The 22,620-nt window shown below is 35.2% G+C and overlaps 1 long non-coding RNA gene across 3 annotated transcripts in view; it reads right to left on the reverse strand.

The window, feature by feature from the left end:
* The window catches only part of LOC131510064 (uncharacterized), a 191,329-nt gene that overhangs the window by 33,842 nt on the left and 134,867 nt on the right, over positions 1-22,620 (reverse strand). The gene's annotated exons all lie outside the window — the stretch shown is intronic.

Consider the following 22,620-nt stretch of genomic DNA (forward strand, 5'->3'; position numbering starts at 1 on the left):
TTAATTCTTCCAGTCCATGAGCATGGACTATCTTTCCATTTATTTGTGTATTCTTTAACTTCTCTCATTAATGTATTAATTATTGTATGTTTCTAGAAATATATCCCTTTCTTCTAGGTTGTATAATTTGTTGGCCTATCATTATTCACAATAATCTCATAATCCTTAGTATTTCTGTGGTATCAGTTGTAACTTCTCCTCTCTCATTTCTCATTTTATTTATTTGAGCCCTCTCTTTTTTTCTTGGTGTAACGAGCTAAAGGTTTGCCAATTCTGTTTATCTTTTCAAAGAACCAGTTCTTAATTTCATTGATCTTTTTATATTGCCTTTTAATCCCTATCTCATTTATTTCCTCTCTTATATTATTAAGATTGGTCTTGTTTCTTGAGCTAGGCCTGTATTGCTATGAACTTCCCTCACAGAACTGCTTTTGCCGCATCCCATAGATTTTGGTAAGTTGTATTTCCATTTTCAGTTGTATTTTATTTCTTTGTTCACCCACTGGTTATTCAGTAGCATGTTGTTTAATCCCACATATTTGTGATTTTTCATTTTCTTTTTGTAACTGATTTCTTGAATCATACCACTGTGAAAAGACGTTTGATATGATTTCAGTCTCCTTAAGTGTAATGAGACTTGTTCTGTGGCCTAACATATGTCCTGTCCTGGAGAATGTTCCATGTGCACTTGAGAAGAATGTGTATTCTGTTGCTTTTGGATGGAATGTTCTATATATGTCTATTAAGTCCATCTGGTCTAATGTTCATTTAAGGCTGATGTCTCACTAATGATTTTCTGTCTAGATAATCTATCCACTGATATAACTGGGGGTATTAAAGTTACCAGGGGCTTTATTTTATCATTCTAGCTACAAGAGGAATCAAACATACTCAACCTAGCCTGGGTCTCCCATAAGCCTTTAAAAAAAAAAAAAAAAAAAAAGATTAGGAAAGTTCTAATAGAAGCATTGCCAGTGGCCTAGCTTTTCAAGTCAAGCCTCATATTAAGTGAGAGAATATATTTAAAAGTCTTCATGCATTACCTTCTGCAACGTAGGCACTGAAAGAGTGTCAGTCATCCATCCTTTGCCATCCTTTGTTTGGTATATTCCAAGCAAGTCTTAGTGTCCTTCTCCACTGGAGTCCTACAAGTAAATTAAACCCTAATGCCAAAGGCATCCTTTGGATATAATTAATTAACTTCTCTCTTATGCATCCACAAAAGTACTACCTAAGTATCACTCTTGGGAGACTTGATAAAACAAGCCCTCAAATCATTTTCAGAAAGGCTTACTTCTCTCACACAAGCCTCAACTGAAGTTAAGAAAGATTGGAAGACAGTATCACTTTCACCTTCTATTTTTAAAAGCAAGGTTGATCTGGGGGAAATACCTAATTTGGTAAAGGCACCGACCCTAGAACAACAAAAAATAAATGAGAAGCCACAGAGTCTCTAGAGAACTAAAGACTCAAAAGAGAAAAGTTAGACTCACTGAAGCTGAGTGTTCTAAGGGAAACAGAACTGTGCAGAGGCCAGAGCCAATGAAACACCAGTTAGACTAAAATCAAATATGGTACAGCTGACACCAAAACAAATGCACCCATTCAAGGAAAGAGACCAGAAAAACTTAGAAAATATTATGCTCCTCTGTACTCTTCAAAGGGCCCCAAAACATCTAAGATAAACTGTTACATGCTCAGATATTCTACAAACAATGTTCTAATCACACAAAGGGAAATAAGGCATGCCCCCAAAAATCTCAAGGCTGAGAAGTTACCCAGATGAAAAAGGTTTATTGTCAGAAGTTAATTTAAAATTCTAAAAAGGGCTTAAAAACATTTATTCTAATTGCTCAGAGTCTCTTTCCCAGAAAGGAAATGACCTAACTCAAGGACATAGAAACTCACCATGGCCTTTTACAAAGTTGACAAAGACATGACAAAATTAAGTTGTAGAGACACATTAACATTTCTTAAGTAAACATATAATTGCTTACTTCCATATAGTTCAAGTGCATGGACTGAACATGCAGTAATTCATGATATACATCTATCATTACTAGCAAACTTTTACCACAAATCAACTTTATGCAAGCGATGTAAAATGAGATTTATATTTAATGCACTATTGTAAATTGCACCAATTGCCAGTGTTAACACTGGCAACATCAGATGCCAAAAAGGCTCTTAAATGCCTGGAAGGAGAATGTTTTCCAAAAGTGTTAGGAAAATAAATAAATAAATAAATAAATAAAAGGAATTGGGAACAAAAAGAAAAAAAGAACCTTCTTGTCACTTAATATTCTGTAGGAAGTCCATAAAGTGTACTTGAAAATAAAGAAAACAGATATTTGGACTTTTCAGTCAAGGGCAGAAGAAAGCAGGCTGCCCTTCCCTCCTCTCTTTTAAAATTACTCAGTATAACCTGGAGGTCTGGCTAACACAAATCATTCTAGTTTTCAGGTACAGCAAGTGGCAACACTCAAGTATATTACCTCATTTTTAGATGAATTTGCCATTCACTTTTAAAGCCAACAAGAACAATAAAAACTGACCCCTTAAAGTACCTGTCTTCATACAAGCAAGTATTGAATTTCACAGTTTCATAAAAATTATAATTGTAGCAAGGTAGCTAATGATCTCCTCTGACCACTCTACAAATTTTTAATCAGCTCAGGTAAAATTATCTTGGGATGATTGCAAATAAAAATGTCTGCTATGCCCTCCATAATCTGTAATTTGACATTTGATAATAATGATAAATTATTTCACCATATTTTAAAAGCCCAGGGCATTGTTCAAGTGCCACTGCCAATGAAGATTTGGATAACCAACATATTTATTCCTTTGACATACAAAAGACCTAAATGTTTTTAAAACATGGAGGACCGACTCACCTTCTTCAATTAGGTATGATACGGACAAGGTGTAAGTTTTAGATCCAACTGAGTTCAAAACATGATTTCCTAATTAACTAATTTTATGATCTTCTCAACAGTTTTCTCACCTGTGAAAAGGGGGAAAACCCTCTATATAGCACTGCTAAGGGGATTAAAAGAGATGATTTACCAAGTGTTTTGCACAATTTGTGGCACGTATAGAGATCAATAAATGAGAGCTGTAATTTTATTGTGGGGAAAGAAAGGATGTTTAGAATGCCACAGTTTTAATACCTAAAAACATATCACCTTTTATTATACTACCTGGGTTTCAGGAAATATTTAATGTAGCTTATAAAGATATTTAAAATACAAAGTCCCTAAGTCAAAATGTAAATACAAAAAAGAAAAAGAAAGATGAGGTTAATTTTTAAAGGCAAAATGTCAGAAAAGATGAGCCTTATCAGTTATATATAGTATAATTCCTAAGATAAACAGAATGATTATTTAGGAAAATAAATCAATAACTGATTAATTTAATTGACACTAAAGCAAAGCAGGAATTTTCTTCCTAAGAATCTTTTTAAAAGAGGGCAAAAAATGCAATGAAAAACATCTTCAACAATATCCTTACAAAAGACAAATTTCACATACTTTCTCAATATAGTCACCACACCAAACTGCAGTGACACGTTTTTTACTAAAATCAGAAATCCCATACTAGTAACCAAGAGCACTTTTTTGAATTTGAGAAATTAATATTATAAGTAGACTTGGTACTGTGTTTACAAAGAATTCCCCAAAGGGTCCATTCCTGCACGAAGCAGAAATCTATAATAGACAGACATCGTCTCATCAAACAAGCTCACCACCCTCTACACTAGTCCATCTGGAAAAGGGTTTTCATAGAAGAAGGAGAAATCAGGCAGTTTTTGCCTTTAAATAACTTGAATGAATGGAAATCATTTTTATAAAGGAGATAAGAATTACACTGGAAATCATAACTCTAAGAACTTGGTAGAATTTAAGCTTTATCACCTCTCATATTTGTTAAATTCTGTTTTCTCTTAGGATATATGATCAAAACTCTGAAAATGAAAGAGGAAACAAATTAGAAAGATTGCATTCCATACCACTGCCAGTTTGGAAAGGAGGAAAGGTAGCAAGGGAAGAGACAGGAAGTTCTCTGGAGTAGACTCTGAAATGGTCCTCAGGGTCAGCACTTCTTGGCTAAAGTCAGGCAGATGAAAAAAAAAAAAAAAAAAAAGTAGAGACAGATAACAGAAAGAGAATAATAATAATGTTTGATCTTTATTAAGTGGTAACTGAGCACTTTAAGTATCTAATTTCAAGCTCATAACAATCTTATGAGGGAAGTACTATTACTATTCTCCCTTTTTGCCAATAAGGAAACATACAAAATCATTTGGTAGCCCTGCCACATTGTTTGTGAGTGGCAAAGACAGGCTTCAAAGGCAAGGCACTCTAGCTCCAAAGCTCTCTCCCAATGCCCCACACCACATAAAAACTGCACTCACACAACTAATACAGTGTCTCACCACCTAAATCAGCTTTGAACTTCAAAGAGCTAACCTTTAGATGCCTGCCCAACAACTGGGGGAAATCACTGAGGTCACTGTCAATAAGAAGTTATAATTATTCATATCTATTCATGAAATATTTATAGATTTCTTAATCACCAGGCTAGGAACTCAAAAGTTCACTTTTGAAATTTAAGGGCACTTTAGATATCATGTAAAATGTTAAGCAAAAACCTATCATCAACTCTGGAGCATACATATCCAATAATTGCTTTGCTCTTAAAGTCTGCAAAATCTTCCTAGTCAAATAACAGGCTTGGAATAATCTGCACAGAATCTAAACCTGCTTTGGTAACATATGGGCAGTTTAAGATACACATGTCCCTATCACGACATTTTGTTCAAAGAATGAGCATAGTCTTTTAAAAAATTAATCAAGGGTAAAAAGATAACAGCAATACTAGTCATTAAAGTCAACTGATGTCCTATTCAAATACCAAGGGACAGGGTAAACAAGGCAATAGGAAATAAGATAAAATGAGATTGAGATCATTTACCAGTATCTTCAGTCCACATTCCACATTATTATGCATTAATAGGTGCTGTAATCCTCATTTCTGTAAAACAATTTGCATTGTTCTGTTACTATTCTAACTTGCCTAACATTTATAGTGGGATCAATGTTGAAAGTGTTTATTGTTGCTATTAACAAATACAAATATGGGGCGCCTGGGTGGCTCAGTCGGTTGGGCGTCCGACTTCGGCTCAGGTCATGATCTCGCGGTCTATGAGTTCGAGGCGCGCGTCGGGCTCTGTGCTGACAGCTCAGAGCCGGGAGCCTGTTTCAGATTCTGTGTCTTCCTCTCTCTCTGACCTTTTCCCATTCATGCTCTGTCTCTCTCTGTCTCAAAAAAATGAATAAACGTTAAAAAATAAATACAAATATGAATGACTATTTCTCATTAAGCAAATAACCATGTATAACATTCCTCTTTTGAAGGTACCAGGCACTTAATATGTGACAAGAATAAAAAGAGGAACACAGAAAAAAAAGTGAGGTCTCTGGCTTTAAGGAGTTACACGTTTAGATGAAAAAAGTGAAATTTATAATTAATTACAGTTAAACCTGAGTCAATCATATATATCTTCATCTATCTTCAACGAAGATACTTAGAATTAGAGAGTATTAAAAAGGAGGAAGGATTAAACAATGTTTCAAGTTTTGGGATTAGATCATTTAGAGAAAAGCAAAAGGTACAATTGAACCACCTTAAAAGTTTCTGGCATCATTAATTAGCTCTATCTCTACAAAAAAATTTAGGAAATGGGGAAAATTTTGTCTAAGCAAAAGTAAGGACAAAGTTGATGATCAGGATAATTAAATTTCGGTGAGAAAACTTTTTCATACCTAAAATTCTGAAAAATTATCAGTAAATCAAATAAATACTGCCTGCTTTATTGACAAATCCAATTGGAAAAATTGTTTATGGAAAGAAGAGGAAACGGAATAGAACCTCAGGCCTTGGGACTCTAAGGAGAAGAGAAGTAAAAACATCATGAAATAGGCAAAGCAGAGGGGGAAAATTTTAAGTAGACAATTTTAAGAAAAGACAGGCCCCCTTTTTTAATATGTTTGCAAACCTTCAATAATACTTCTAATGTACAAGCATTTACAAAATCATGTCTCAGTTTTTCCATCAGGAAGATGAACAATAGGTATATTAGCCCAATAATTCAGAAGACACTTCCATTATGTTGAATATGCTATTAAAACTATTTTGTGACCTGTGGACCCATACCAACCTTCAGGGATCTCCCACTGAGAAGCCAACCTTGGAAAAAAAACAACTTTCTGATTAACCCACCAAGTAAACAATCCTCAAGCATATAGCCCAGAGCTGATTTTTCCATCACGCTGAGCTTTATTTGGAAAATAGCCACTTAAAATAAAATTCTAAATTCCATGCCAACAACATAAAGGTGTCAGAAGCTTGATTTCTGAATTCCTTATTATTTTAATACTATCAACCAATGAGTCTTTAGGAAGGAAATCTTTTATTGGAGGTTAATAATGTGTTCATTATGCCTACCATACGGTTAGCAAAGAAGAGAGAACTGGCTTGGAGTTAGAATAAAGAATGATAATCTCTTAAACTTCAGGCTTCCATGCCTCCTGACTTAACAGAAATGTAGTGAGAACATGCTAAAATAATGGATATAGGTGTTTCTCACAAAGTTGTTCAAATTCAAGGAACTACTATTATAAACCTAATGTATGTATCCTAAAAACTTCTAAATGGCATAATAATAAGAATAGAACATATCAAAGAGATAATTAATGCCACTTTTATAGGTCAAGAAACTAGATCACAGTAACAAACCATCCCATTAGCATTACCTGATTAAGCAGGTATGGAGGACCTATTATGTGCTAGGCATTGCACTAAGCTCTGGGGACAGAAAACTTAATAGGAATGGCCCCTGCCATCTGGAACTTATAATTACTCCACTGACTACAAATGCACACTATCTTATAAATAATGAAAATGATAACACTGTCTGAGCTGAACAGTTATTTTATTTGGCTTCACATGTACAAGAACAACATTTATTGAAGCACAAAATAAAATAAAAATGGAAAAGTGATGCTGCCATCTGAGTATCCATTAAAAAGCCACATAAAAATCACATTTACATTAATGTATAAGATTGACTAAAACAAAAAACAAACAACTGCCCCTCCCCCCAAAAACACTCCAGTGAAATGTTGCTTGGAGGTTTTAGATAATTATCTTATTTCTTCAATTGATATGTGCACGTGAAGTCTGGGTGTCAACTCTCAATCCCCAGCAAGATTTCCTCAGATACATGGGTGCAACAGAACCATTCCATCCCCAGGTGGTTTTGATTTGAATTGCAGGTCTCAAACAAGATAGACTTGACCTTAAATGGAATTTATCTAACTCAAATATTTCAAGTGCCATTTATTATTTTTATGAAAAATAAAAAAAATTCACACTTCTCTTGGAGTTTGGCAATTCACAATCCAAGCAAGAAATTCTGGGTTCCAGACTTGAGTTATAAAGGAAAAATGAGAGCATCTCAGCATTTCAAAATTGCTAAAATTCAGGAATGAAAAAACTCTCACCATCTTATAAAGAAGTTAATAAGCAGTATTCTCCCAAGTTTGCAGCAAAATCTTTCCTCTACTTCTGATAAGAAGAATGCAAGCTAGTTTTTGTAGCTAAAAAGAGTAGTTTCTCAAAACTTATATTTTTGTCTCTGTGATTTTTTTCCCAACTAAATTGAAACTGACCAATGAGATTTTGAAAGGACTCCATTATTTAACAGTAACCTATAATCATAGACATTCTCTTCAATCATTGAAATAGCTTAAATAATTAGAAATAATGATTAATACCATTTGAATCCCCGCCAATCTAAAAGGCAGAATTTTGCAATAGGAAAGGAAAATCAGAATGCTTAATTGCAAGAGGAAGAAAAGAAATATTCTGACTGAAAAAAAACCAGACTAAATTTAGATTAGAATTATATTCATCTTTTTGTCACAATACCAACCATTTGGTTTAACTGGTGTATGTTGGGGAAGGGGGAGTGTGGGGAAGAGGATGAAGGGATCAAAACATCTTGCTTAGTATTAGTCTCTCCTCATGTCCTCTAATTCCCTCCAAGGAGTGTTCCTGGGAACACTGCATTGATTGCCCATGGCTGACTGACCAGGCAGGCACAGACATATTTTCCTATCCTGGAAATCTGCGCCTCTAAGAGAACTAATAACATGATCCCATTCCACTTACACTTCAATTGAACTTACAAATGAAATTTGCAGACTAGGATGATCAATTGTATTTCTTGGCTTGATTCAACCTCAGAGCTTCACCTCTAAAATGCTGACTGTGTAAGCTTGCTGAAACTAATCTGAGTCTTTCTTTAAGCAAGTTCTGTCCTGATCAAGTTGTTATTTTTTGGTTTTGATTTCATTAAAATGAATATGAGCTCAAATACTGGGTGGAGTTAGTCCCTATGATTATTAGAAACTACTTATCCAAAAGACTGAAACCATGACAGGATTAGATCCTGATGACTGTCCTATTTAACAGTTATAACATCTAGGGATAACAACAAAAACTAATATTTATTATATCCCTATCCTGTGACATGCACTGTGCAAGATATTAAGGATACAAGCCAAATGAAACATAACTGTCCCCAAAAGGGCACATCATTTATACAATGAATTAACATGCCAAGCACTATTCTATATGTTGAAGATACAGAACTGAACATTATATGGCCTTTTAAAGCTAACATTCCAGGAACATAGAAAAGCAACTTTTAGAAAATGACATGGTCATTTTAGATGGTGAGAAAGTTCTATAAAATAAAATTTAAAAATAAGCTGGGACTTCCAGGGAAGATAGCAGAATAGGAATACCCTAAGCTCACCTCGTCCCATGAATACACTAGGTAACCCACAACAGTAACAACCCGGAAAATGAACCAAAGAACTGGCAGAATAGACTCTCCACGACTAAAGGTAGAGAAGAGACCACATCAAAGAGGGAAGGAGGGCAGAGACATCGCTGGGAGCTAAAGAGACCTGTGGAACTGTCTACAGGAGGAAAGGAAACCAAGGCATGAAGAGAGGCAAGAAATAGACCTTTATCCCTAAAACCCCAGGCACAGGTAACCTGCATGAGGAAGGCAAATCCCTCAAAACATTTGGCTTTGAAGCCAGACAGGCCAAGAATCTGTAGGGCTTAACACCCAGAACTTTATAAATTAGCAGGTTTGGCTCTGGGACAGCCAGGAGTGTGATAGGAAACTGAGTCCCCACCCTTAAAGAGGCAGAACAACAAACAGTGCTATGGAGATACAGCATAGAAGCAACAGTTTGAAAAATGCCTAGGATATACAGGTGGGAGATTTATTTCCTGATCTCAGAGTGTGTACTGGAAGGGTAGGGATCTTTGGGAGACTTTCCCAAGAACAAAAGAGCAGGTGGGCACCACTTCCCTTCCCCATCCCCCTGCCTAGACACAGAAACCTGCAGGAATCAGTGCAGTGCCAATCTTGCTACCTACTTGCTAACAGCATGCCCCACCCCTGCATTCTCCTGCAGACACACCCCTTCCAATATACTCTTGGCAGGAAACCATCCAAAGAGATGCCACAAACTGGCAGTGTGCAAGCAGCCCCAAAAGGGACCTGTCCCATTCCAAAGTGATTCTGCACCAGAGAGAGGGTAAGACAGCCACACGCCCCAGTCCCATTGCCGCCCCAGCAGTGAGCTGAGGGCAGACATCTGGTTTGATTAAAGGCCCTGCCCACCAGTGAAAGTTTCTCAGGGGAAACACAGGGAAAGTGCCCTACAGTTCAGTGATGCCAGCAACATCTCTGGCAAACTCCTGGTTTGACTCAAGACCAAGGCAGCCCCAGACTGGTCCACTAATGACACAGGAACCAAACCCTACCCACAAGGCAAAGAGAGCCATTTCAGAAAACTGAATTTAAGGCAAAATCAAGGCAGCCACAACAGTAGGGCACACATGACACACATGAGACACCCCTGAAGCACAAGGTTCTGATAAACAAGGGACTTTGCACTGAAGGGAACTACAGGACCTTTTCTTCATACGACACCACTACTTATGGATGGATAGGATATGAATAGGAGACATCTGAATTTCCAAATACATACAAATGGACACAGAGAGTTAGACAAAATGAGGGGACAGAGGAAAATGTCCTAAATGAAAGAACAGGACAAGAGACCTAAACAAAATAGATATAAGTAATGTGCCTGGTAGATAATTTAAAATATTTATCATAAAGATACTCACTGGAATTGAGAAAAGAGTGGAGGACCTCAGTGAGACTCTAAACAATGAGATAAAAAAACATACAAAGAACCAATAAGACATGAAAAACTTAATAACTGAAATTAAAAATATACTAAAGGGAACAAATAGTATGCAAAAGGAAGCAGAAGCATAGATCAGTAGCCTGGAGGAGAGAGTCATGGAAAACAATCCAGCTGATCAGGAGAGAGAAAAAAAAAATACAAAATGAAAATAGACTTAGGAAACTCAGCAACAACATCAAAAGTGTAATAACACCCACATTACAGGGATCCCACAAGGAGAAGAGAGAGAAAGGGGAGCCAAAAATTTATTTGAAGAAATAATAGCTGAAATAGCTAAAAGATTTCAGAAAAAATAGCTGAAAACAGAAATGCAGATCCAACAGGCATAGAGAACCCCCCCAAAAATCAACCCAAGGAGGTCCACACCAAGATACATAGTAATTAAATGGCAAAAAGCAGTGATAAGAAGAGAATTTTAAAAGCAGCAAGAGAAAAGAAAAGTTACATACCAGAGAAAGCCCATAAGGCTATCAGCTGATTTCTCAGCAGAAACTGCAGGCCACAAAGGAGTGGCATGATATATTCAAAGTGCTGACAGGAAAAACAAAAAACAAAACAAAACAAAACAAACTTGGAGCCAAGATTACTTTATACAGTACAGCTAACATTCAGAATAGAAGGAGAGATCAAGAGTTTCCCAGACAAAGTTTAAGGAATTCATGAGTACTTAGACCAGCCCCACAAGAAATATTAGAAGGAACTCGTTGATTGTAAAGGAAAAACCATAAGTATGAAAAGTAGGAAGCACAAAAGCAGCAAATTAAGTATCTCTATAAAAATCAGTTAAGGGATTCAAAAAATAAAAGGATGTGAAAGTAAGACAACATGTACCTAAAACATGGGAGAAGAATAAAGAATGGGTTCAAAATTAAGCAACCATCAACTTAATATAGACTGCAATATGAATAATATTTTGTATACAAGCCTAATGGTAACCACAAATCAAAAACCAGTAACAGATATGCCAAAAATAAACAGCAAGAAATCTGAGTATATCCCTAAAGAAAGCCAGCAAACTGTGACAGAAGAGAGCAAGAGAAGAGTAATATAATGGCAATAAGTACATATCTATAAATAATTACTTTGGGTTTTTTTTTTTAACAGTTTATTTATTTATTTTTTTGAGAGAGGGAGAGAGAGCACAAATAGGAGAGGGGCAGAGAGAGGAAGAGAGAGAATCCCAAGCAGGCTGCACATTTTCAGCAAAGAGCCCAACACAAGGCTTGAACTGATGAACTGTGAGATCATGACTTAAGCTGAAACCAAGAGTCAGACACTTAACTGAGTGAACTACCTAGGTGCCCTTATAAATAATTACTTTGAATGTAAATGTACTAAACATACCAATCAAATTCCATAGGGTGATGGAATGGTTAAAAAAACAAGACTCATCTATATGCTGCTTAGAAGAGACTAATTTAGACCTGAAGACACATGCAGATTAAAAGTCAAAAGATGTAAAAGCATTTATCCTGTAAATGGAAGTAAAAAAGAAAGCTTGGACAGCAATTTTTATACCAGACAAAATGGACTTTAAAACATAGACTGTAGGAGTGCTTGGGTGGCTCAGTCGGTTAAGTGTTCAACTTTTGATTTCAGCTCAGGTCATGATCTCACAATAGTGAGACTGAGCCCTCCATCTGGCTCTGCACTGACAGTGCCAAGCCTGCTTAGGATTCTGTCTCCCTCTCTTTCTGTCCCTACCCTGGGCACTTGTTCTCTCTCTCTCTCTCTCTCTCTTAAAAATAAATAAACATTAAAAAAAAAGACTGTAACAAGAAAAAAGGACACTATATGATCACAAAGGACATAATCTAACAAGAAGATATAACAATTATAATTATTTATGCACCCAACATGATAGCACCAAAACACATAAAGCAACTAATAACAAACATAAAGGAAGTAATTGATAGAAATAAAATAATAGTAGGGGATTTTAACACCTCACTTATATCAATGGATAGATCATTCAAACAGAATATCTATAAGGAAACAATGATTTTGAATTACACATTGGACCAGATGGATTGAACAGATATATTTAGGACATTCCATCCTAAAACAGAAGAATACACTTTCTTTTTTTTTAAATATATGAAATTTATTGTCAAATTGTTTTCCATACAACAACCAGTGCTCATCCCAAAAAATGCCCTCTTCAATACCCATCACCCACCCTCTCCTCCCTCTCACCTCCCATCAGCCCTCAGTTTGTTCTATTTTTTAAGAGTCTCTTATGCTTTGGCTCTCTCCCACTCTAACCTCTCTCTTTTTTTTTTCCTTCCCCTCCCCCATGGATTCCTGTTAAGTTTCTTAGGATCCACATAAGAGTGAAAACATATGGTATCTGTCTTTCTCTGTATGGCTTATTTCACTTAGCATAACATTCTTCAGTTCCGTCCATGTTGCTACAAAGGGCCATATTTCAATAGCCAAATTATGGAAAGAGTCTAAATGTCCATCAACTGATGAATGGATAAAGAAATTGTGGTTTATATACACAATGGAGTACTACATGGCAATGAGAAAGAATGAAATACACTTTCTTTTAAAGTGCACATGGAACATTCTCCTGAATAGATCACATGTTAGGCCACAAACGAGTCTCAACAAATTCAGAAAGATTAACGTCATAACGTGCATCTTTTCTGAGCACAACAGTATGAAACTAGAAATTTACCACAAGAAAAAATCTGGAAAGAATGCAAATACATGGAGGTTAAATGACATGCTACTATACAATGAATGGGTCAATGAAGAAATCAAACAGGAAATCAAAAATACATGGAGACAAATGAAAATGAAAACAGTCCAAAATCTTTGGGGTGTAGCAAAAGCTATTTTAAAAGGGAAGTTTATAGAAATATAGGCCTACCTCAAGAAACAAGAAAACTCCCAAATAAATAACATCACCTTATACCTAAATGAGCTAGAAAAAGAACAAGCAAATATGAAAGCCAGTAGAAGGAAGGAAATAATGAAGATTAGAGCAGAAATAAACAAAATAGAAAATTAAAAAACAAAACAAAACAACAACAACAAAACAAAAACCAATAGAATAAATCAATGAAACTAGGAGCTGGCTCTTTGTAAATATCAACAAAATGGATAAACCTTTGGCCAGACTCATCAAAAGAGAAAGAGAGAGAGAGAGAGAGAGAGAGAGAGAGAGAGACAAAGAAGACTCAAACAAAATAAAAAATGAACAAGAAGGAATAAAAACTGACACCACAGAGATACAAAGGATTAAAAGAGAATATTGTGAAAAATTATATGCCAGCTAATTGGACAACCTACAAGATATGGATAAATACCTAGAAACATATAACCTACCAAAACTGAAACAGGAAGAAAAAGAAAATTTGAACAGACCAATTACCAGCAATAAAATCGAATCAGTAATCAAAAATCTCCCAACAAACAAAAGTCCAGCACCAGCAGGACTCAGAGGTGAACTCTATCAAACACTTAAATAACAGTTAATACTTACTCTTCTCAAACTATTCCAAAAAAACAGAATAGGAAAGAAAGCTTCCAAATTCATTCTATGTTACCCCAATACCAAAACCAGACAAATATATTATAAGAAAAGAGAACTACAGGGCAATATCTCTCATCAACAAAGATGTAAAAATCCTACACAAAATTCAGCAAGATGAATCCAACAATACATTTTTAAAAAATCATTCACCATGATCACATGGGATTTATTCCTGGGTTGAAAGAGTGGTTTAATATTCACAAATCAATCAATGTGATGCATCATATCAATAAGAGTAATGATAAAAACCATATGATCCTTTCAATAAATACAGAAAAAACATTGACAAAGTGCAACATCCACTCATTATAAAAACCCTCAACAAAGTAGAGTTACAGGGAACATACCTCAACATAATAAGGCCTTATATGAAAAACCCACAGCAAACATCATACTCAATTGGTAAAATTGAGAGCTTTCCCTAGGTCAGGAACAAGAGAAGGATGTCCACTTTCACTACTTTCATTCAACATAGTAGTGGAAGTCCTAGCCATAACAATCAGACAACAAAAAGAAATAAAGGCATAAAAATTGGTAAGAAAGAATTAAAACTTTTGATATTTGCAGGTGACATAATACAATATATAGAAAACCGTAAAAACTCCACCAAAAAACTATTAGAATTGATAAATGAATTCAGTAAGGTCACAATATGCAAAATCAATATCTAGAAATCCACTGCATTTCTATACACTAATAATGAAGTAGCAGAAAGAGAAATTATGAAAACAGTCCCATTTACAATTACACCAAAAATAATAAAATACCTAGGAATAAATTTAACCAAGAAAGTGAAAGACCTATACTCTGAAAACTATAAAACATTGCTGAAAGAAGTTCAAGATGACACAAATAAGTGGAAAGATGTACTAGGCTCCTGGACTGGGAGAACCAATATTGTTAAAATGTCCATACTACCCAAAGCAATCTACACATTTAATACAATCCCTATTAAAATACCAACAGCATTTTTCACAGAACTAGAATAAATAATCCTAAAATTTGTGTGGAGACACACACACACACACAATAGCCAAAGCAATCTTGAGAAAGAAGAATAAAACTGGTGGTATCACGATCCCAGATTTCAAGATATACTACAAAGCTATAGCAACCAGAACAGTATGGTACTGGCACAAAAACAGACACAGTTTTCAAAAGAACAGAATACAGAGCTCAGAAATAAGCCCATGATTAAATAGTCAATTAATCTTTGCCTAAGGAAGCAAGGATACGCAATGGGAAAAACAGTGTTGGGAAAACTTGACAGCTATATGCAAAAGAATAAAACTGGATCACTTCATTACATCATACACAAAAATAAACTCAAAATGGATTACAGACCTGAATGTGATACCTAAAACCATAAAAATCCTAGAAGAGATTTTTCGCAGGCAGTAATTTCTCTGTCATCAGCTGTGGCCACATTTTATGTCTCCTAAGGCAAGGGAAACAAAAGCAAAAATAAACTATTGGGTCTACACTAATTTAAAAAGCTTGTGTTCAATGAAAGAAATCATCAACAAAATGGCAAGCCAACCTTTTGAATGAGAGAAGAAATTTGCAAATGATAGATCTGATAACAGGTTAATATCCAAAACATATAAAGAACTTATACAACTCAACACCAAAAAAAAAAAAAAAAAAAAAAAAAACCTAAATAATCTTATTAAAAATAGGCAGAAGACCTGAAGTGAATTGACATCTTTCCATAGAAGACATATAGATGGCAAACAGACATTGGAAAAGATGCTCAACATCACTTATTATCAGGGAAATGCAAATCAGAACCATACAGAGATATCACCTTATACCTGTCAGAGTAGCTAGAATCAAAAATCCAAGAAATAATAAGTGTTATCAAGGATGTGGAGAAAAAGGAACCCTCATGCATTGTTGGTGGGAATGTAATTAGTGTAGCCACTGTGGAAAACAGTATGGAGGTTCCTCAAAAACTTAAAGACAGAATTAGCATATGATCCAGGAATTCCACTAGTGGGTATTTACTCAAAGAAAATTAAAACCCTAATTTAAAAACATACATGCATTCCTATGTTTATTGCAGCATTATTTACAATAACCAAGACATGGAAGGAATGTAAGTGTCCCTTTGAAAGATGAAATAGATAAAGAAGATGTGATATATATATCACATAAAAAAAAAAGAATGAAATCTTGCCATTTGCAACAACATGGATCGATCTAGAGAGTATAACGCTAAGTGAAATAAGTCAGAGAAAGATAAATACCATATGATTTCACTCCTGTGTGGAATATAAGAAACAAAACAAAGAAAAAAAGAGAAAAAAGCACAGAATTGTAAGTATAGAGAACAACTTGATGGTTACCAGATAGGAGGCAGGTGGGGAGATGGGTGAAATAAGTGAAGGAGATTAAGAGAACACTTATCATGATAAGTATTGAGTAATGGATAGAATTATTGAATCACTACATTGTACACCTGAAACTAATATAACATTGTTAAATATACTGGAATTAAAGTGTAAAAATTAAATTTAAAAAAAGCTGAGAAATGGGCAGAAAATGCCAATAATGGGAAAGTCTTTACATTTTAAATATAGCGGTCAGGGAAGGTCTCACCATGTAGGTGATATTTGAGCAAAATCCCAAGGTGAGAGAATGAGCCAAAGCAGCTATCTGGAGAAAAGTAATCAAGGTAGACAAAGAAGAAATAAAGTATGCTTGGGGGTGGTTTATGCCTGACATTAGAGGAACAGCAATGAGGTCAGTGTAGCAAGGAGGGAAAGAGTGGTAGGAGATGAGGTCACAAAAGCAATAGGGCACCAGATCATGGTGAACCTTCCTAAAAATCATAAAGATTGTGGTCTTCCCTCAAAGTGAACTGAGAAGCCACTTGAAGGTTTAGAGAAAAGAAGTGACTGATTTGACTTATAAGTGTTTTAGCAGATATATTTATCTATCTGTTTTTATTGGGAAGAAGACTATGTCAGTATTCCAGGCAAGAGACAGTGGGGATGGACTAAGGTAGTAGTAGAAGGGGAAGTGTCAAGACAGACTCAGGGCTTATATATATCTGTTAGAGCTCTCTGAATATACGGAAGAAAATTCCACTCTACCAAAATGAAATAAAGAAAAGAAAATTAAACAGAATATTGGGGAATCCCATGAAATCAAGAGGAAGCCTGGAGAACCAGACTTGGGAACAGGATAGGAACAAGGCAAGGAGCCACATGACCATCAGAGCAATTTGTACCACTCAGCTCAAGATTCAAATAACCAAGAGAGTTCAGATTTCCAGGCTTGAGTCACATGCCCATTTCTTTGCCCATACTCAGCAGTAAGAGTAAGAACCAATGGCTTCTCTAATGGGAATTCAAGGTGGTTTGATTTACCACCACCACCCTACAAACCCCTGGAACTGCAATAGATGGGAGAGAGATGACACCACAAAAAGAAATTAGGATGCTTTTAGGAAGTAAGGATGAATATGTATGAAGCAATTTATGTCTAGTAAAAAAGGCAGAATTATAAACAAAATATACCTCAGAATAAATGTGGTCTCAGAAATTCACCCATACTTTTCCATAAAGAGGTATTGGCGTCCGATTGTTATCTTACCACCCTCTAGATATAACCATAATTCTGGTATTTACCAGACTACAGTGGAGATTAATTTATTTTGCTTTTAGGTAGTCTCACTAACAAAGTTTTTGCTTAAAAGTTCCAAATATCAGATACATCATTTTGAAAAATATTTAATTTTTTTAAGCCTACAAAATTCATAATACATACACATTTTCCCCTCAGAAAGATCCAAGGATATATATTTGAATCAGTATATTTTGATTTTGAGCTACGTGGATAACCTTGTGAATTATTGACTATAAACAGCTGAATAAAGGTCCAAATATATCCTCTTAAATCACCCTTTTCACTCTCACTCTCTAGCTCCTGCCTTTTCAACAGGAAATAGACATGAGAAAGCATAATAAGAGAATGACTCTTTATCATGTCTCCCATGTCTATTTCCTGTTCAAAGGACAGGAACTACCAAGAGAGAGTGAAGAGAATGATTTAAGAGGATATATTTGGACCTTTATTCTGAGCATGTAAACCCTGCAGATCATATTTCCAGGGAACAAGCTGATAATATGAGACTTCAGATGCTCCAGAGGGACAGCTGATACTCCAATCTAATCAATTTTGACAAATTTGAAAGCAAAATCCAGAGACATTAGATCTCCCAATTTGTTTTAAACAGTTGAGATTCCAGATTTGTATGTAAAACCTCTGGGTTTCAAGTGGTGAAAACTTTGTTTTGAGATGGATTTATTTAATTGTTTGGTTTTTAACACTATGTTGGAAACTTCTGTTGTCTTTTGTTTCAATTCTTGAACACTAAAAATGACCTCTGTTCTCCATTTCAGACACCTTCAAGGTATGACCAAACCTCAACAGAGGTGACCAGATGCCTTGACTTCTTTTTACTGTTTCAATGACAATAGCACCGCATATATCTTCCCTTTGTGGAAGTCAGATGACATCTATGGCAAAGACATGTGATTCCCTGAGAATTCCCTTCATACCTGAAGTGCAACCAAAATGATCAGTGATTTTGGAACAAGTTCAAAATGGCATTTCCAGTGAAGATATGGACATGCCCTGGCTTGCTGCTACCTGTATAATGTCAGAACCAGAAAGGGAGAGTTCTGGAACTGCTTATGGTGAGACAACCTTGGTGACAGGGGCAGTTGCTGAGGGATGCAGGAACTCATCTAAAAGAGGAACTCAAGCAACAAGGCAACTGAATCTAAGCAAAAACTATGCTAAAATAGTACGTCGGGGGCGGGGGGAGCCACAATACAAAAGAGGCCCTTCCCATTTCTCCACCCCAACTTTCTTCCTCAGCCCATTCCCCTAGTTTTGTTTTTGTTTTTTTGTTTTTTTGTTTTTGTTTTTGTTTTTTTTTTTTTTTTTTTTTTTTTGAGATACGTGGATTGAGTTTTGTGGGGTTTTTTGTTTTGTTTTGTTTTGTTTTAGAGAGAGTAAGTAAGCAGGGGAGAGGAGCAGAGAAAGAAAGAATCTTAAACTGGCTCCTTCAGCACAGAGCCTGGAGTACGGCTCAATCCCAAGGCCCTGGGATCATGACCTGAGCAGAAATCAAGTCAGACTTCCAACCAACTGAGCCATCCAGGTACTCCCACAGATTGACTTTTTTCAGTCAACTGAGCACTGTAAACACCATGCCTCATGCAAGACACAATGGGAAAAAACACCAAACATATGAATTTCCAAAAGAAATTATTTGAGAAGAAAGTTTTATGAAATGTGTTCAGAAAATTGGTTAGTCAATGGAGATTTATGTAAATATTTTTAAAGGTATTTATAAGTGAACTAATCCAGACAACTCGGCTTCCTTTTACATTTTTTTCCTTAGAACAGTTGAAGCTTTATTCACAAGCTCCACTTGAAAGAAACAACTTTTTCCGTCCCATGGTTAAGGATCTGTAGAATCATTTCCTTTCTACAATGCAAACTTGGCACGTGACTTACCTGCTTACTTCAGGCGAGTGACAAACCATAATCATGATAGGGAACAATAGGGCACTGCCCTAAAAAAGTGCTTTTCATCCTCTCAAAACATTCACAAACATTAACCAATTAATTAGTAGGTGAACTCAGCCTTTTTTTTTAAACACAAATGAAAAACTGAAGATATTTAAAAGCTTTCCCCACAAAGGGATTCAGTGTCTGACTCTGAATTAGAATTTGGACCTTCCTAACATTAGCAGTTCAGAGATTCAACTCATGTAAACATTTGAAAGGTCAGCTGTTCATCAAATACTTTTCCAACTACAGCAAATGTATCCTTATTAAGTTTCTTTTGCAAAAGTTCCAAGGTGCTGAACACTCATCCATTGCCACCAATAATTAACAATCCAAAACAACCTAAATACAGAGAATTTTTTGTTGGAATTTTGAAACTTCAGACTATCTTAGGAACAGGGCTTGTGGGAGTGCTAATGGGCAAAAGGCAGGCTAGGAAAAAAGACATCAGGCTGAAAAATTTTCCCAAGATTGGTCCTTCCCTGTTTCAAACAGTTTGCAGCAATAAGAAAAGTGTTTGCTCTTTTCAAATAAGAACTCTATGCTTTCTGGAAATGGGCAGAAAATTAAAAACCAAGAAAAACAATATCACTTGGCCTAACATTTAGAAGATTTAAAACTTGGAGTCATTATTAGGCATTACAGTCATACTTTATTCTATCCAGTTAACTTTGATTTGAACATGTATCCTTCTGCCCAAGGTTTAATGATTAAAAAAAAAAAATTACTCAAACTCCATATCTACCATGAGATATTTCCCTCTCATTATTTCTACATACCCCACAAAAAGTCACAAGCCTAATTTAAACAATACCATTTATTGTGGAACTTAAGAATTGAACAGCTACCAGCTTTAAAGGTTTCCCCGAGTCTCACACCCACACACTGTCTTATACTAGTTTCTACATGGCCATGTGTAACCTGACATGGTTACATGATGAGCTATGTGGCACATCAGCAAGGAGAGAGAACTCTAATAAAAGCAGGATTTAAATCTCTATGTCAAACTCAAAATTACCTTGCAATTATGGTAAACCTAAATATAAAAAAATATTAAACTTCTAGAAGAAAATCTTTGTGACATTAAGTTAGGCAAAGATTTCTTAAGCAAGAAACAAAAAGTGCAAAAAAGAAAAAAAAATAGATAAAACAAACTTAATCAAAATTTAAATGTTTGCTCTTGAAAAGACAAAATTAGGAAAATGAAAATGCAAGCCACAGGCTATGACAGAAAGTTTGCAACTACCTTTGACCAAGAGTTTATATTCAGAGTATTGTTTTTTTAAAAAACATACATACAACTCAATAAGAAAAAAAACAAGTCAATTTCTTAGATGAACAAGATTTGGACAGACAATGACTGAAGAAGATATGCAAATGGCTAATAGGCCCAGGAAAGATATTCAATGCCATTTGTCATCAAGAAAATGCAGATTAAAAACACAATGAGCTACCACTAAACATTCACTAAAATAACTAAAGTTAAAAGACTGACAAAATCAAGTGTTGTCAAAAATTGAAGGAACCAGAAATCTAGTACATTATTGAGAGGATGCAAAAGAGTATAGCCACTTTGGAAAGCAATATGGCAGTATCTAATAAAGTTAAATACAGATTTACCATATGGCCCAGCAAACTCATTCCTAGGTATTTACCCCAAAGAAATGAAGACATATTTCCACACAAAGACTTGTACATGAATGTTCACGGTAGCATTATTCATTATAACAAAAAAAACTGAGAATAATACAAATGCCCATCAACTAGTAAATGGATAAAGAAATCATGGTATTTCTATAACATGTAACACTACTTGTAAGAAAAACTACTGATTAAAAACAACAACACACAGCATGAGAAAATAAAAAAAAACTTTTGCACAGCAAAGAAAATCATCAATAAAACAAGGCAACCTACTGATGGGAGAAGATATTGGTAAGTGATATATCTAGTAAGGGATTAATATCCAAAATATATAAAGAACCCATACAACTCAACACCAGAAAAAAAAAATAATAATCCTATTTAAAACTGGACAGATGGCCTAAATAAACATTTTTCCATAGAAGACATCCAGATGACCAACAGACAACAGGAATGGCTAAAATAAAAAAGATAAGAAATAAAAAGTGTTGTCAAGGATGTGGAGAAAAAGAACCCTTGTGCACTATTAGGTGGGAGTGCAAATTGGTGTAGTCACTGTGGAAAACAGCATGGTGTCTCCTCAAAAAATTAAAAATAGAATTACCATATGATCCAATAATTCCATTACTGGATGTTTACCAAAAAACCCAAAAACACTAATTTGAAAAGATATATGCATCCCTATATTTATTGCAGCATTATTTAGTCAAGCTATAGAAGCAACCCATGTATCCATCCATAGATGAATGGATAAGGAAGATGTGGTATATGTATACAATGGAACATTACTCAGCCATAAAAATCATTGCCATCTTGTCATTTGCCACAACATGGGTAGACCTAGAGGGTATAATGCTAAATAAAATACATCAGTCAGAGAAAGACAAATACTACATGATTTCACTTGTGTGTGGAATTTAAGAAACAAAACAAATGACCACACAAAGAAAAAAAGAGACAAAAAAACAGACTTTTAAATACATTGAACTGGTAGTTGCCAGAGGGGAGGTTGGGGTGGGGGGGAGGCGGGGATAGGTAAAATAGATAAAGAGTATTAAAAGTACAATTATCAAGATGAGCAATGAATAATGAGAGAGTTTTTTAATCATTATATTATAAACCTGAAGTTAATATAACACAATGTTAATTACACTTCATTTTTAAAAAAATAAAAATAAAACCCAAACAACAACAACACAGATAAATCTCAAAAGCTTTATTCTAAGAAAAACAATCCAGACACAAAAGACCACCATATTGTATAATTCCACTTATATGACACTCTGGAAAAGATAAAACTATAGTGACAGAAAGCAGATTGATGATTGTCTGCAGTGAGGGTCAGAATTGAGGGTTAACTGCAAAGGGGCACAAGAGTACTTTCTAGGGAGATGGAATTTTTCTAGATCTTGATTGTGCGGGAGATTAGGCAGTTATACATAACTACTAAAATTCTCAAACTATACTTGGATAAGC

The sequence above is a fragment of the Neofelis nebulosa genome, chromosome 1, assembly GCF_028018385.1.
Source record: "Neofelis nebulosa isolate mNeoNeb1 chromosome 1, mNeoNeb1.pri, whole genome shotgun sequence".
NCBI lineage: Eukaryota > Metazoa > Chordata > Mammalia > Carnivora > Felidae > Neofelis > Neofelis nebulosa.